The 14740-nt window shown below is 44.8% G+C and overlaps 1 long non-coding RNA gene across 2 annotated transcripts; it reads right to left on the bottom strand.

The window, feature by feature from the left end:
• Positions 1 to 10882: 10882 nt before the first annotated feature.
• Positions 10883 to 12441, bottom strand: LOC109740561 (uncharacterized). Of its 2 annotated transcripts, none has more exons than XR_002227339.3 (3): positions 12183 to 12441; positions 11960 to 12097; positions 10883 to 11297 (listed from the first exon to the last, which is right to left on the bottom strand). It is a non-coding gene; the product is annotated as an uncharacterized lncRNA (long non-coding RNA). The 2 variants fall into 2 exon arrangements; XR_006666347.1 differs by having other exon boundaries at positions 11960 to 12094; positions 12183 to 12407.
• Between the last annotated feature and the right edge of the window lie 2299 nt (positions 12442 to 14740).

Raw genomic sequence — 14740 nt, forward strand, 5'->3', positions numbered from 1 at the left:
AACTCTGACACCAGGCCTAAAGTTTGAGAAATCTCAAAATGTGCAATGCAGTAGAATATGTAACATTCTAGATGTATAAAAAGTTGTACTGCTTTCACTACTGGAATTAGCTTATTTGCCGTCTGCCAGTTCTTTGTCGTCTGCTAGCTGACGGCAAAGAAGGTCTTTGCCGTCCGTTTACGAAAAACGGACGGCAAAGAACTGGCTGATGGCAAAGAAGGATTTTGCTATCAGCCAGTTCTTTGCCGTCCGCTAGCTGGCTGACGGCAAAGAGAGAGGTGGCCCCACTTACGAGCTGATTAGATAAAACTTAACGGCTCCCCTCTTTGCCGTCCGCGGACGGCAAAGCACGGCGGACGGCAAAGACCTAACTTCACTAACCTAACTAACGGCCGAGCCCCCCACCCCCTTCCTCTCTGTTTCTCTTCACGACCATCGACCCCCCCCGCCGCCCGGCGTCGCCCCCCACCCGCCGCCGCCCCCAGCACCCGCCGCCGCCCCCGCCACCGCCGCCCGCCGCAGCCTGCCCCGTCGCCCCCCACCCGCCGACGCCCCGTCGCCCCACCATCCCGCCGCCCCGGCGCCCCACCACGTCGCCGCCCGACCGTCCCACTGCCCCGGCGCCCCGCCGCCCCCACCACCCGCCCACTACCCCGGCGCCACCGTCGCCCCCGGCGCCACCGCAGCCCCATCGGCCCCGGCTCCCTGCCGGCTCCCCCTGAGCTCCACCGCCCCGGAGCCCTGCCACCCCCGTCGCCACCCGCCACCCCCCGAGCTCCGGTGAGTTATTTTTTTCTGTTTTTTCTTTTTTTTGCTGTTTAATTGTTTGTGTTAGATTTAGGTCTAGATATGTGTTAGTGTTAGTGTTAGATTTAGTGCTAGATATGTGTTAGTGTTAGATTTAGTGCATGGGTTTTAGATAATTAGTTATATTATTAAAAGAAGTAGAAAAAAGATGAAAAAGAAGAAGAAGAAAAGAAGAATATGTAGAAGGGGAAGAAGAAGAGAAGGAAAGAAGACGAAGAAGAAGAAGGAAAGAAGAAGGATAGAAGGAAACACCCCGACCCCCTGACCCCGACACCCCGACACCCTGACCCCGAGACCCTGACCCCGACACCCCGACACCCTGACCCCGAGACCCTGACCCCGACACCACACCCCGACCCCTTGACCCCCTGACCTCGACACCCCGACCCCGACACCACACCCCGTCACCCCGACCCCAACACGACACCCCGACCCCAAAACAGTACCCCGACCCCCTGACCCCGACACCCTGACCCCGACACCCCGACCCCCTGACCCCGACACCCCGACCCCGACACCACACCCCGACCCCGACACGACACCCCGACCCCGAAACAACACCCCGACCCCGACACGGCACCCCGACACCGACACGACACCCCGACCCCCGACACCTCCCGAAAAGGTGCTCTTTGGCCTTCCAGAGGCCGACGGGGTCATATATTTGTGAATTATGAGTTAGGTCATATATTTTTCGATTTTGTTATGAAAAACATCATATATAATTGTGTTGATCGGGTAGATTTAAATGTGCAGTTGTTTCATCGCTGCGAGTTTTGGTGTTCGACGACCTCCCCATGCGTTTGACGAGCTCTGCCCCTTCGTTCATGGGTGAGCACAAATGACATGTCGTCCTCCCCCTTAATTATTTGCTCTGTTCCGGTGTTCGTGCCGATGAAACCTGATAGCTAGCTATATATCTGTCTTGAATCATCAGTATGCGTAACCAATATGTGTCTCCCGTTCGAAAGCGTTATAGTTATAAATATGCATGCATTTGCATATTTATAACCGTGATTCTTTCGAATTGTCCAACGCTATCCATGGACAGCCCGAGTATGTGTAGATTGGGTTCGTTTTCCCATATGCTTTGCTCCGGATCCGACGCATAAATTTCGTCAGTGCCTCCCTCGTTGTTCTCCGGGTACACATCCTCTCTGTTTATTGCAGAGACGTGTATCAGGAGAACAGCGGGGAGGTGCTGCCGAAATTTTGCGTCGGATCCGGAGCATAGCATGGGAAAATGAACCCAATCTACACATACTCGGGTGGGATTATGACCTATCATTACCTATTAGAGTGTAGGTTGCATGGACGTAATAAAATTGACAAAGTAGATCAACTGATGAATATATACATGGTGAATTATATATATATATATATATATATATATATATATATATATATATATATATATATATATATATATATATATATATATATATATATATATATATATATATATATGTTTGTTGTGTATCCAGTAGCTCTGAAAGTCAAGATGAGTGATCGTGCGTGGATGTACACCGGTCACACTGGTCAGAACAAATGGAGGACTAAATGGTTCACAAAAACCAAGGGGTTTGTGCAAGCCGCATTTGCAAATGGCCAGAGGAAAACCTGGTGCCCCTGTTTACGGTGCGGCAATTGGGAAAAGAGGACAGAGGCTGAAATGGGCAAACACCTGCAGAAGAGTGGTTTTACGCCCGATTATACGGTGTGGACATATCATGGTGAGTCTGCCCAACGTGGCCGAGGTGAGGTGGATCGTCGTCGCACCGACGAGCATGGTACCGGGATGGAAAACATGGTGCAAGTTCGATGATGCTCGGGATTCGGACGAGGAGATGGAGGAATCTGCAAAGGCCTTGAATGAAATGTTGGAGTCTTCAAAACGTCCGCTCCATGAGCACACTGAGCTTTGTCAGTTGGATGCCATCTCACAAGTAATGGCTCTGAAGGCTCAGTTCAACTTGGGCAGAGAATGCTACGACGCAATGATTACAGTATTTGGACGCTTTCTACCCAAAGGCCATGTAATGCCTGCAAACCTGTACCAGTCGGACAAAATCCTCCGTGCACTGAAGATGCCCTATGAGAAGATACATGCCTGTGAGAAAGGATGTGTCTTATTTAGGCTTGACTATGCAGACTTGAACTATTGTCCCATTTGCAAGTCTTCCAGGTATGTTGTGGTAGACAACGGTATGGGTGAGAAGACACAGACCAAAATCCACGTTAGTGTTCTTCGGTATATGCCAATCGTACCAAGACTTCAACGTCTTTTCATGGTCGAAGAGACGGCCAGACAGATGACATGGCACAAAACGGGCAAAAGAACCGAACTAGATGCAGATGGGAATCTGATGATCGTACACACATCAGATGGTGTTGCGTGGAAAAAGTTTGATGAATTACATGCTGAAAAAGCGACAGATCCGAGGCATCCTCGAGTCGGCATCAGCACGGATGGGTTCAGTGTGTTTGGTCTGACGGCAGCCCAATACAGTTGTTGGCCCGTATTTGTCTTTCCACTCAATCTCCCCCCGAACAGATTATGCAAAGAAAGAACATTTTCCTGACGTTGATAATTCCAGGGCCCAACTATCCGGGGAAAAATATGAATGTGTACATGCAGCCGCTTAAGGACGAATTGCAAGAAGCCTGGGATAATGGGTTCAAGACATACGACGCCTATAGCAAACGGAACTTCATAATGCGTGTCTGGTACATGTACTCGACGCATGACTTGCCGGCGTATGCGCTATTCGTTGGCTGGTGTGTGCATGGAAGGTTCCCGTGCCCCACATGCAAGGGAGCTCTTGAGTTTCGTTGGCTTTAGACCGGTCGCAAGTTTTCTTGCTTCGACATGCATAGACAGTTCCTGGATCCTCGCCATAAGTTCAGGAAAGACAAGAAGAACTTCATGAGAGGTAGAGTTGTCAAAAACTCTGCACCACCTGCGTTGACAGGCCAACAGACCCTGGATCAGTTAAACACTCTCGAGCCAGATCCAGAGCGTCCAGGGTACTTCAAGGGGTATAATTCTAAGCACGCCTGGACTCACAAGACATGCTCATGGGATCTGCCTTACTTCAAAGACCTCCTTTGCCCACACAACATCGACGTGATGCACACTGAGAAGAATATCGCCGAGGCACTTTTTGGTACATTGTTCGGCATAGATGGGAAGTCAAAGGATAATACTAAGGCTAGAGTCGGTCTGGAGGCGCTATGTGATAGGCCGTTACAAAACATGAAAGAACCGAAAGGAAAGCAGAACTGGACGAAGCCAAAGGCATGGTTCAATCTTGGAAGGCCAGCTATGAGGGAAATTATCTTGTGGGTGAAAATGCAGTTGATGTTCCCCGATGGGTATGCAGCGAATCTAAAGAGGGGAGCGAGTCTTGATAAATTGAAGATATTTGGTCTCAAGAGTCATGATTGGCATATATGGATTGAGCGGGTAATGCCGGTGATGTTGCGTGGCTTCATCCCTGAGGATGAATGGCTAGTACTGGCAGAACTCAGCTATTTCTTCCGTGTTCTTTGTGCGAAAGAACTATCGCCTGGCGTGCTAGAAGAAATGGAAGAGTTGGCGCCGGAGTTGATCTACAAGTTAGAGAAGATCTTTCCACCGGGCTTCTTTAATCCAATGCAGCATTTGATTTTGCATCTCTCGACCGAGGCAAGATTGGGGGGGGGCCGTGCAAAATCGTTGGTGCTACCCAACTGAGAGGATGCAAAAGATGCTTCGAAAAAAATGTAAAAATAAACGTAGAATTGAAGCATCGATGGCTGAGGCATTCATCACTGAGGAGGCGGCAAACTTCGTGACAGCACACTACGAAGCCAAAAATCGTTATTTGCATAATCCGAAGCCTCGGTACAATGCTGACGAACCTCAAAAGGGTGGATCCAACCTCAGCCTATTCAAAGGGAATCTCGCACCAGCCAGTGGTTCGAAACCAGTATCTTTGGATAACAAAGAATGGCGGACCATTACGTTGTATATCTTCAACAACCTGACAGAAGTGCGGCCGTACATCGAGTAAGTTCTCGGTACATTGTTTCGCAACTTCTATTTCCTTTGAACTGCTCTTATTCCTGGATATTTCATACAGTCGATACGTCGCCATATTCTCGTATGGAGCAGTAATCCAAAAGGATTCCGTCGAAGAGTATGAGCTTCTCGCAAAGCAAGGAGGCGGCTATCCCGGTTTCATCTCTTGGTTCAAACAAACGGTAATTTCTATTAGACCATTTCATTACATTCGCTAATTTCTGCCTAATGCAACAATCCTTTCGTATTAAACTTGTAGGCTAATTCAGAGTCTATGGACGCCGAATTGAGACAACTCGCTAATGGTTTTGACTATAAGGTCCGTTCATTTGACAAATACGACATCAACGGGTATCGCTTTTGTACCTATGGCAAAGAGCTATCTATGGCCGACCGAAAGTCTACAAATTGTTGTGTATCTGCTATCGGCGAAGGAGGTACCGAGTATTATGGGAGAGTTGAAGCAATTTATGAACTTATATTCTATGGTGACAACCCACCGAATGTCGTACTCTTCGAATGTTATTGGTTTCAGCCGAAGGAGACTAGAAGGACTCATTAACATATAGGGCTAGTTGAAATCAAACAAAGCACCCATTTAGATGTTCCTGATGTCTATATTACGGCTCAACAGGCGACCCAAGTATTCTATCTACCGTGGGCCTGCCAAACTAATCCAAATCTGGAAGGTTGGGATGTCGTTTATGAAGTGCCGCCACGTGCTAGACTATCTCCCCCAAAGGAAGAGGATTATGAACCTCACATTAACCCAGACACATATGAAGGAGAATTCTTCCAAGAGACACATCTTTCCAAAAAGCGTTTCAAGAACCGCTATACTTCACCCCAAAACATTGAAGTAGACAGCGGCAGTGAATCCGACATCAACTCAGAGGAGGAACAAGAAGAACCGGAACAAGAAGAGGTTACTGCTGCGGATGACCTGTCAATGCTTGACCGATTACGTCAAGGTGGCCTTCGACATGTTGATGCCACTGAACCCTATGAGCCCGTCATTGATTATAGTGATGATGATGATTATGCATTTATTGATGATAGTGATCGAGATTATTAGTAGTGTCAGGTATTCATTTTTTTTATGTTGTACTTGATGATGATACACTTAAGTGATATACATATTATTATTCATGTCGGTATTTTTTTTATGTTGTACTAATTTCGTTTACTCTTTGTCATGGCAGGTGTTGAAAGATGGTGGGCGCTGGTCGGGAGCGCTCCGAGGCCCCTTCTTCGTCGGCGCGTGGTGGGAGGTCTTCCATTCCACACGCACCTCTCCGCCGAGCATTGCTGGACAGTATGGCGACACCGCCGGGCCCTTCTTCGTCGACAGCGGTGCCCAGCAGGGGACGAGGTAAGGGGGGGAAGAAGAGAGGAGTTGGAGCACGTGGTCGCGGGAGAGGAGGTAGGGTGACTGCTAGGGCGCCTTCCTCGCCGCCACCCCCAGCTGTTTCACCCGAGCACGTGACTGCTAGGGTGGACTCGTCCGAGGAGGAGGCTACACGGACTCCGGTCCACGAGCCTCGGGTCGACGGGCCTTCGGCCCACGAGACCCTGGAGGAGCACACGTCTGGATGGGGTACCTGGCCGGATGAGTCTGAGGGGCCGAGTGGCCATGCTGATGATGGCGGGGAGCCGAATGATATTGAGGAGGAGGGGGGCACCGTCTACCAGCGTGGTTGTACACGGCCCCCGTCCGTGCCGGCGACCCGCGAGCAGAGGTGGTTGATTTTCCCTGATGAGGAGAGGTAAGTGCATTTAATCTTTTTGTACCTTCTGCATTCACGTTTCTTCAAATATCTAATGTGTTGGCCTTGTCATGCTGTAGGGGTTGGAACCACCATCATAGTGTCCGCCGGCCCAACTCCGTCCTTGGAGTTCTTTGTCGGCAAAACTTCCCGGGGTTTGTCACGTTGCCTGGTGAGGGCCGGCTTCCAGATCTTGGATTGAGCTGGGAGCACTACTTGGCTGCCTCGGCCCCGCCGGGTGAGATTATCGACGGTGCCTTGTGCAAGACGATGGCAGACGTGGTGATCAGAAAGTTCTGGGTAATTTCTCCTTTACACAATCAAATATCTTCAACTAGCTAGTTATTAATTGTACTAATCAATATTGTCTCATTTGATTGCAGACATTCTACAGGTGTGAGGAGGGATACGAGGAGGACGCGGCAAATGTTATCGATAACGTCTGCAAGCGCCTACTACAGAACTTAACGGCACGAGGCTCGGGTGCAGGCTGTTCGAGACTACTACACCTTGCGTGGTATCAAGAAGACCAAGCCGGCATGTCGCGAGAAGTTCCTGAGTAAGGAGCAGTACATGGAGGTAATTCTTAAGGCCTTGTACTTACTTCCTTCATTTAGTAATTCATAGCCATAGCGCTCAAGTTTCTATTTGCTAACTTAGGCGCCTCCGAGATGGTGTGCGGATCGGATGGATTGTTGGGAGGTGTTGGTCAATGAGTGGTGCTCAAAAGAATGGCTAGCCTTCCACAACGAGGCCAAGGACAAACGTGCCCAAATGGAAGGTGTGCCACAGCATCAAGGCAACTCCAACTTATATCAGTTCGGGCGGAACTGGGTATGTGGTTTGCTTCATGATTCATGCAATTCATTCATCATGCTAGCTTGAGCCCTTTAATTACTAATTTACTTTGTTTCTCTCTTTCAGGCACGCTACAATAAGGCGGATAAGGTGCCATAGGTGTACGACCTGTATGCCATGGCCCACACTGCCTCTTTCAAGAAAGTCAAGGCATTCTCTCCATCTGACCTCGATGATGCAAACAACTTCACCAACATCTCCTCCCATGACAAGCTCGTGAAATATAGAGATGAGGGGAAGGCGAGGAAAGGGGAGGACTTTAACCCGAGCCAGGGTCCCATTGATCCAGAGCTGGTGATGATATCTGGTAGCGGGAGGTCCCATGGCTCCATAGCTATTGGAGATGGACTTATCCGTTGTCCTAGCACTCTCCCGGAGATCAAGGCGCGCCAGTTGAGCTCCGCTCCTGAGATAAGGCCTCGTGAACGGCCAGTCCAACTCGCCATCAAGGTTAGTTATACGTACTCAGCTATCTTTCTCCATTACATTGTGTGTGCTTTCATCAATGATTACAAATGGTAACGAGGAGTGGTGTTGCAGGCTGCTATACAGAGTGAGAGAGATAGAACGGAGAAACTTCTGGCGGAGGCGGCGGAGAGGCAGCGGGAGTTGGAGGAGAGGACGACAAAGATGTTGGAGGAGGAGAGGGCACGGAATGACATGCAGGCAAGGGCCATATACGAGCTCCTTGTGGTAAGTTTCTTCTGCAGATTAGCCAAAACAATCATGTAGTGTTTGTCTCATTACTAACTAGTATGACTGAGTCGTCAAAACCAAATGTGCAGTCTGTGTGCGAGAAGACCGGTCAGACCGCTCCGCCGATGCCAGTGATTGCTCCTGGGACCACGGTGAGTTTAATTTGAATGGACATTACTTGCTACTCTTAACATTTGAGTGTCATCATGCTAACGAGACATTGGAAATGATCTTTGGTGCAGCGTAACTCCAGACAAACATCGCACGATCCTTCTCCAGCTACCGGCACGAGCTAGCCCGCTCCTACACCTCCATGATCATGGTAAGTTTCTCTAGTGTTTTGCTTAACAAATGCATAAAGACCTAGACTTAGCCTTATTTCCTCCAATATGCTTACCACAATGACCTAGAGTTAGCTTCTTTTCCTCCAAAATGACTTAATAAGCTTACTGACCTCCAAAACCATCCATTTTACCTAAGTTAGCTCTAAAACGATCTATACTTAGCTTTATTTCCTCCAAAATGACCTAAGTTAGCTCTAATATGCTTAGTTAACTAGGTTTGCTCAATAATGACATGTACTTAGCTTACTTATGTCAAAAATGGCATAATTAGCTTAGTTAGCTCATAAACAATCCATTTTACCTAAGTTAGCTCTAAAATGACCCATTTTACCTTAGTTAGCTCATAAATGATCCATTTTACCCAAGTTAGCTGTAAAATGACTCATTTTACCTAGACTAGCTCCAAAATGATCCATTTTACCTATGTTAGCTCTAAAATGACCCATTTTACCTAGGTTAGCTCCAAAATGACCCATCTTACCTAGGTTAGCTCCAAAATGATGCATTTTACCCAAGTTAGCTCTAAAATGACCCATTTTACCTAGATTAGCTCATAAACGATCCATTTCACCTAGGTTAGCTCACAAACGACCCATTTTACCTAGTTTAGCTCCAAAATGACCCATCACACCTAGGTTAGCTCTAAAATGATGCATTTTACCTAAGTTAGCTCATAAACGATCTATTTCACCTAGGTTAGCTCATAAGCGATCCATTTCACCTAACTTAGCTCAAAAATGATCCATTTCACCTAGGTTAGCTCCAAAATGACCAATCTTACCTAGGTTAGCTCTAAAATGATGCATTATACCTAAGTTAGCTCATAAACGATCTATTTCACCTAGGTTAGCTCATAAACGATCCATTTCAACTAAGTTAGCTCATAAATGATCCATTTCACCTAAGTTAGCTCATAAATGGCATATACTTCTTCTTCTAGTCACCTTTTTCTAACTTTCTTATTTGCCATTTTGCAGATTTCATTCACTTCACGGAAGCTAGCTTGCTATGATGGAGTGCTTGTTTTTCTTTCATTCTCCTCTAGTATTCTTCTAGCTTGCTATGATGGAACTTGCTATCTTGATGAAACTTTGCATTGTAATATGTATGGATGGAACAATGTGTATGTGCAACTTGCTATGTATGAATGGATGGAACTATATATGTATGCACGATGAAACTTATGTGCTGGATATGTCATATGTTTGCTGTTAAATAGCCCTGTGATATATATATATATACATATATATATATGTCATATATTTGCTGTGAAAATTGCTGGATTTAAAAAAAACAGAAAGGCACCTTTGCCGTCAGCCGCTGATGGCAAAGGCTCCTTTGCAGTCTGCCGCGGACGGCAAAGAAGCCACGCGGCGGCCACCTGTGATCCCTGGGAGCTGGCCCATTTGGTCAGTTTGCCTACAGCAGCGGACGGCAAAGGCTTTGCCTACAGTGGCAGAGGGCAAAGAATGCCCACATTTGCCTACAACAGCAGACGGCAAAGGCTTGTCCCGTAGTGACGTCCAGCTGACATCATTCGGCGGACGGCAAAGGCCGGATGCTCTTTGCCGTCGCGGCGGACGGCAAAGGCTACCGTTAGCCGCCTAACGGACTAACAGCGCATTAAATGCCGTCGGCTTTCTTTGCCGTCAGCCGCTGATAGCAAAGGCCCCTTTGCCGTCCGCTTCGAAAAGCAGACGGCAAAGAAGCTCTTTACCGATGCCTACTTTGCCGGAGCCTTTTGCCGTCCGCGGCAGACGGCAAAGGCCTTTGCCGTCCGCCATCCTTGCCTTTGCCGTCTGCCGTGGCAGACGGCAAAGTAGCTGATTCCTGTAGTGTTTCCAAGTAGCAACATTAATCTTTTGTAGATTGTACATGAAGGCATGTCTCATCTTCATTTATATATTTATTTGACCGAGCTTTTGTTTTAAATTGTGCATAGCACCTGATAAAATTGGTAGATGTGCTGTTGTAGCAGCTTATGTAACTGTTGCGTGATTGCTCATTGCTGACTTTGGCAAAACAATCCAAAATTTCCATGTAATATTTTCTTTGTACAATAAGAAAGCTGAAGCAACTTTATAAATAACTGTTTCTGTTGAGTTGTTTCGTAAGTGAACCAAAGAGATTTTATTTTGCAACATTTTTTACGGAATTCGAGTGATTTTGAGCTTCCTGTGGTGATTCTGGAGAAGCCTGCCTAGGATCAGATTAGTTCATCTGTAAAAGCTACAGGGTGTATTTTCTGGAAGTATACCATCATCTAGTCTAATTATATAATTTTGCCGACCATCTTGGGAATTACTTTTCATCACGTCTTTCATGCAAGAACAATAGCTATCAAGAGATCTCTGAACACATTTTCTTTAGATTCTTCCATGCAATACAAGCATCCACATAAATTGTATGACAACCACACATCTAAAGTACAAAAAGCTTGCCATATTTTTTCTAACAAATGTACATTCTCGCTGATTACATGGTGCCAAAGAAAACAAAGCCTGAGATAACCAGATCGGGACTAGCACAAGAGGTGAAATTATCAGTTTCATCAGCTGTCATCTTGGGAGACATGAGGATGACTCCTATGAAGATTACCCAGCCATAGTTCATCAGCATGGGCTGATTCTTTGATCTCCTAGTTCATGCCTCCAACTAATCGGTTTGAAGCCTGGTGAAGATGCGAAGGAAGGCGATGCTTGCAGTTTTTCCATGCTTATCAAAGGCAAAAATATTGTTGGAGCGGGCAAGATGGCCCTGAATCTGAATAGTAGCGAATAGTCAGTTCTAGAACAACCATAAAACCATGATATAGAAAATAACGATGGATTATCCTCTATAAAGGGGTCGCTACATATAAAACACGGATTCCAAAGTATCACATTTTTACAATATAAATGACAGTTCACTACTAGAGAAAAAGTGATGCAACATTGGGGATACATATTTGTTTTGGCTCGGCGATAGTCAGCTAAAGAAGTTTTTTTAAGTACTGAACATGCAATGTTGATCAGTCATTTTAGAACCATCAGTCAGTCGTACAACACATGAAACAAAATGGCAGCTACTACTTATAGCTAGTGACCAATTATAGGAACGTCCAATCTATGAGCTTTTGCAGATATATTATAAGGAACACCGACATTCTGCAAGCCATGGGTTACTAACCTGCATGAAAATAGGGAGTACATCCCTTGTAATTGACATGAAGATTGTACAAATATACTGCTCGTATGTTAATTTGGTACCCACAACACACTATTCCAATTCTGAATCAACAAAAGTATGCCTTTTCAGTCAACTAGAACAACATTGCTCATGTTATCTCTCTGCCACTGGTTTAAGCAGATTGGGGGAAAGGTGTGGACGAAATTGTAATAACAAAAATAACCTTAACAAATGGATAAAGGAAGAAGCAAACATACCAAGATCCTTGAGCTGCTGCAGATGGTTAGTGCTGCTGACGGCGGTGGCGGTGGTAGGTTGAGTCGCCGATGTGCTCACAACGAGCGACCACTGCCAGAAATCGGGCACTCTTCAGATGTTCCGGTGGTAGGCTGCTGCTAGAAATTTCAAAAACGCAGATATTTGAGTGAGACGGCGCTCGATTGGTACAGGATTGAGAGAGGTTGAGTGAAATTTACTAACCCAAAATCGCCTGGCGGCTGGCGCATTGGTACAGAAGAGGGAGAGAGCGGCGATTGGATTCAGTGAAGACCTTGAGGGAGGGAGATTGGTTCTTGAGCTCGCTGGGCCGTAACCCTAGCTCGCGGCGGCGGCTGTGCTGGTACAGGAGATGGAAGGGGAGGGAGACGACCTTGAGTGCAGGCGGAGGTCAATTTGCTTGATTTAGCTATGCTGCAAGGACTGTTTTGAAAATGTACCAGCAGGCCCATCTTCTAACCGATCCGGTCCCTGTCTTCTGCATCTAATGGCCCATATGTCGCTGGTGCACTCGGCGCACCAGTTTGCTCGTTTCACCAGATACATTCTCCATAGGTAATATTTGTGATCCCCGGCCGTGCAGATCGATGGTCTTTGTGAGCCTGAAATACTGGAGACACTTGCTTGCCGAGAAGGTCTGTCTTTTGCTACAGACCTGAACATTTCCATGGTGCAACTTGCCTCACATTGCAAAGTGGTGATCAATGATCTAGCTAGAGGCTCAGCAGGGAAAAGCGAAGCTATCATTAATGAAATCAAGCAAAGGGCTCGGGCTTTTATTTCAAGTAACTTGGTCACGAAGGACGACTCTCCAACTCGGAGGGGTATAACTTGGCTAAGCATACTATCTCTTTATCTCAAGGGCGACATGTCTAGTTTTTGAACGCACATGACCCTATTGTAATTTCTCTCGAACTTCATTTAGGTCAATAAAGTGAGTATGTTTCCCCTAAAAAACATGTACGTGTTATTGTCTCTCTTTCAACTTTTGTTCTTTTTTTTCATCTATTTCTACAAAAATGCTTTAAAAATTATAGTTAATTTTTTGTATAAATTTTATAAAAAAATCAAAATTTATTTTAAAACTTTTATATTGTGTATGACAAAATATAAATGTAAATTTCTCAAAAGAGATGCCCATCATGTATTTTTTCACAATATAATTTAAAAAATTTATTTAATTTAGGGATAGTTGTATTTATACCCTTAGTTGTGCCCCCCTCAACAGGATTGCCCCTAGTTTTTGAAAACACGTGGTCTTGCCCAACCCACTTTGTCGTCTTATGCTTTTGCCCTTTGACCGTTTGACCGTCACTTTGAAAACTTCATAACTAATTCATACTAAATCAGAAAAATGCAAATAAGATACCAAAATGTTTGGAAAAACATCACCTGTATGCCAATGTCACTTGCATTCATGACAAAAGTATTGGTAAGTGTCCATCCGAGTTTTAGCTCTTATCATACCACCATGAATAGGAAAATGTAAAAAAAATAAACAATTAAAAAAAATTGGTGGCAAAGAATGATAAATGTTTTAAGTACTTGCCAAGTTTCATGAGGAAACGACATTCGTGGAAGTCGTGGCAAAAAAAAACAATCAACACTCGAAAATAGATTGTTTTTTTGCCACGACTTCCACGAATGTCATTCCCTCATGAAACTTGGCAAGCACTTAAAACATTTGCAATTCTTTGCCACCAAATGTTTCTTGAATTTTTTGAATTGTTTTAGATTTTACTGTTTATGGTGGTATGATAAGAGCTAAAACTCGGATGGGCACTTACCAACACTTTTGTCATGAATGCAAGTGACATTGACATATAGGTGATGTTTTTAAAGTGGGTTGGGCAAGACAACATGTTTTCAGAAACTAGGGACAATCCTGTTGAGGGGGACACAACTAAGGGTATAAATACAATTATCCCTTTAATATATATGTTAAAACATTTTTATGTATTTTTAAAAATGTTCACCATATATTTTAAAAATATTCAACATATATGCTAAAATAAATTAGACGTGTGTTAAAAAATCATCATTGTTTATTTAAAAAATGTTCACCGTGTATGCATAAATTGTTCAACATATTTAAAAAAACACCATGTATTTAGAAAAATGGTCGACATGTATATGAGACATGTTCAATATGTGTTTAAAGTATGTTCAAAATATATTTATAAACTGTTCATCATGTATTTAAAAAATATTCAGCGTGCATTAAAGAATTTTTCAACAAGAATTACAAAAAAGTAATGTATATATAATTTTTAAATGTGAATTCCAAAAAGTTCAGCGTGTATTTGAGAAAATATTGAGAAAGATATAATACGAAAAAGGAAAATAACGAGCAAAATAGAAAAGAACCAAATGACAAAAATAAACTAAGAATGAGAGAAAAAACATGGAAAAACAGAACGACAAAGTTGGGTGGCGAACCACGTGATTTTAACGATAGAACCGAAATGTTCGGTCGCGTTCAATCCGCATCACGGGCACTGCGGTCACTCGTTCTATTTTCTCTCTCTTGGTTTTCTGGTTACGAACAGTCAACACTCTTACTTTTTTATCTTTCCAAAAAAAACACTCTTACTTTTTTTCCCTTTTAACTTGAGTTATTCCTCTAAGAGGTAAAAACTTGTATGCGAGTGTTAGGATTCCAGCTCTGGTTGCCCTAGCCAAAACGTATGACCAACTAGGCTAGGTTATATCATGTCTACTAGTAAGAATTTTATCTACTTTAAAACTACAAGGCAGTAACT

The sequence above is a fragment of the Aegilops tauschii genome, chromosome 7, assembly GCF_002575655.3.
Source record: "Aegilops tauschii subsp. strangulata cultivar AL8/78 chromosome 7, Aet v6.0, whole genome shotgun sequence".
NCBI lineage: Eukaryota > Viridiplantae > Streptophyta > Magnoliopsida > Poales > Poaceae > Aegilops > Aegilops tauschii.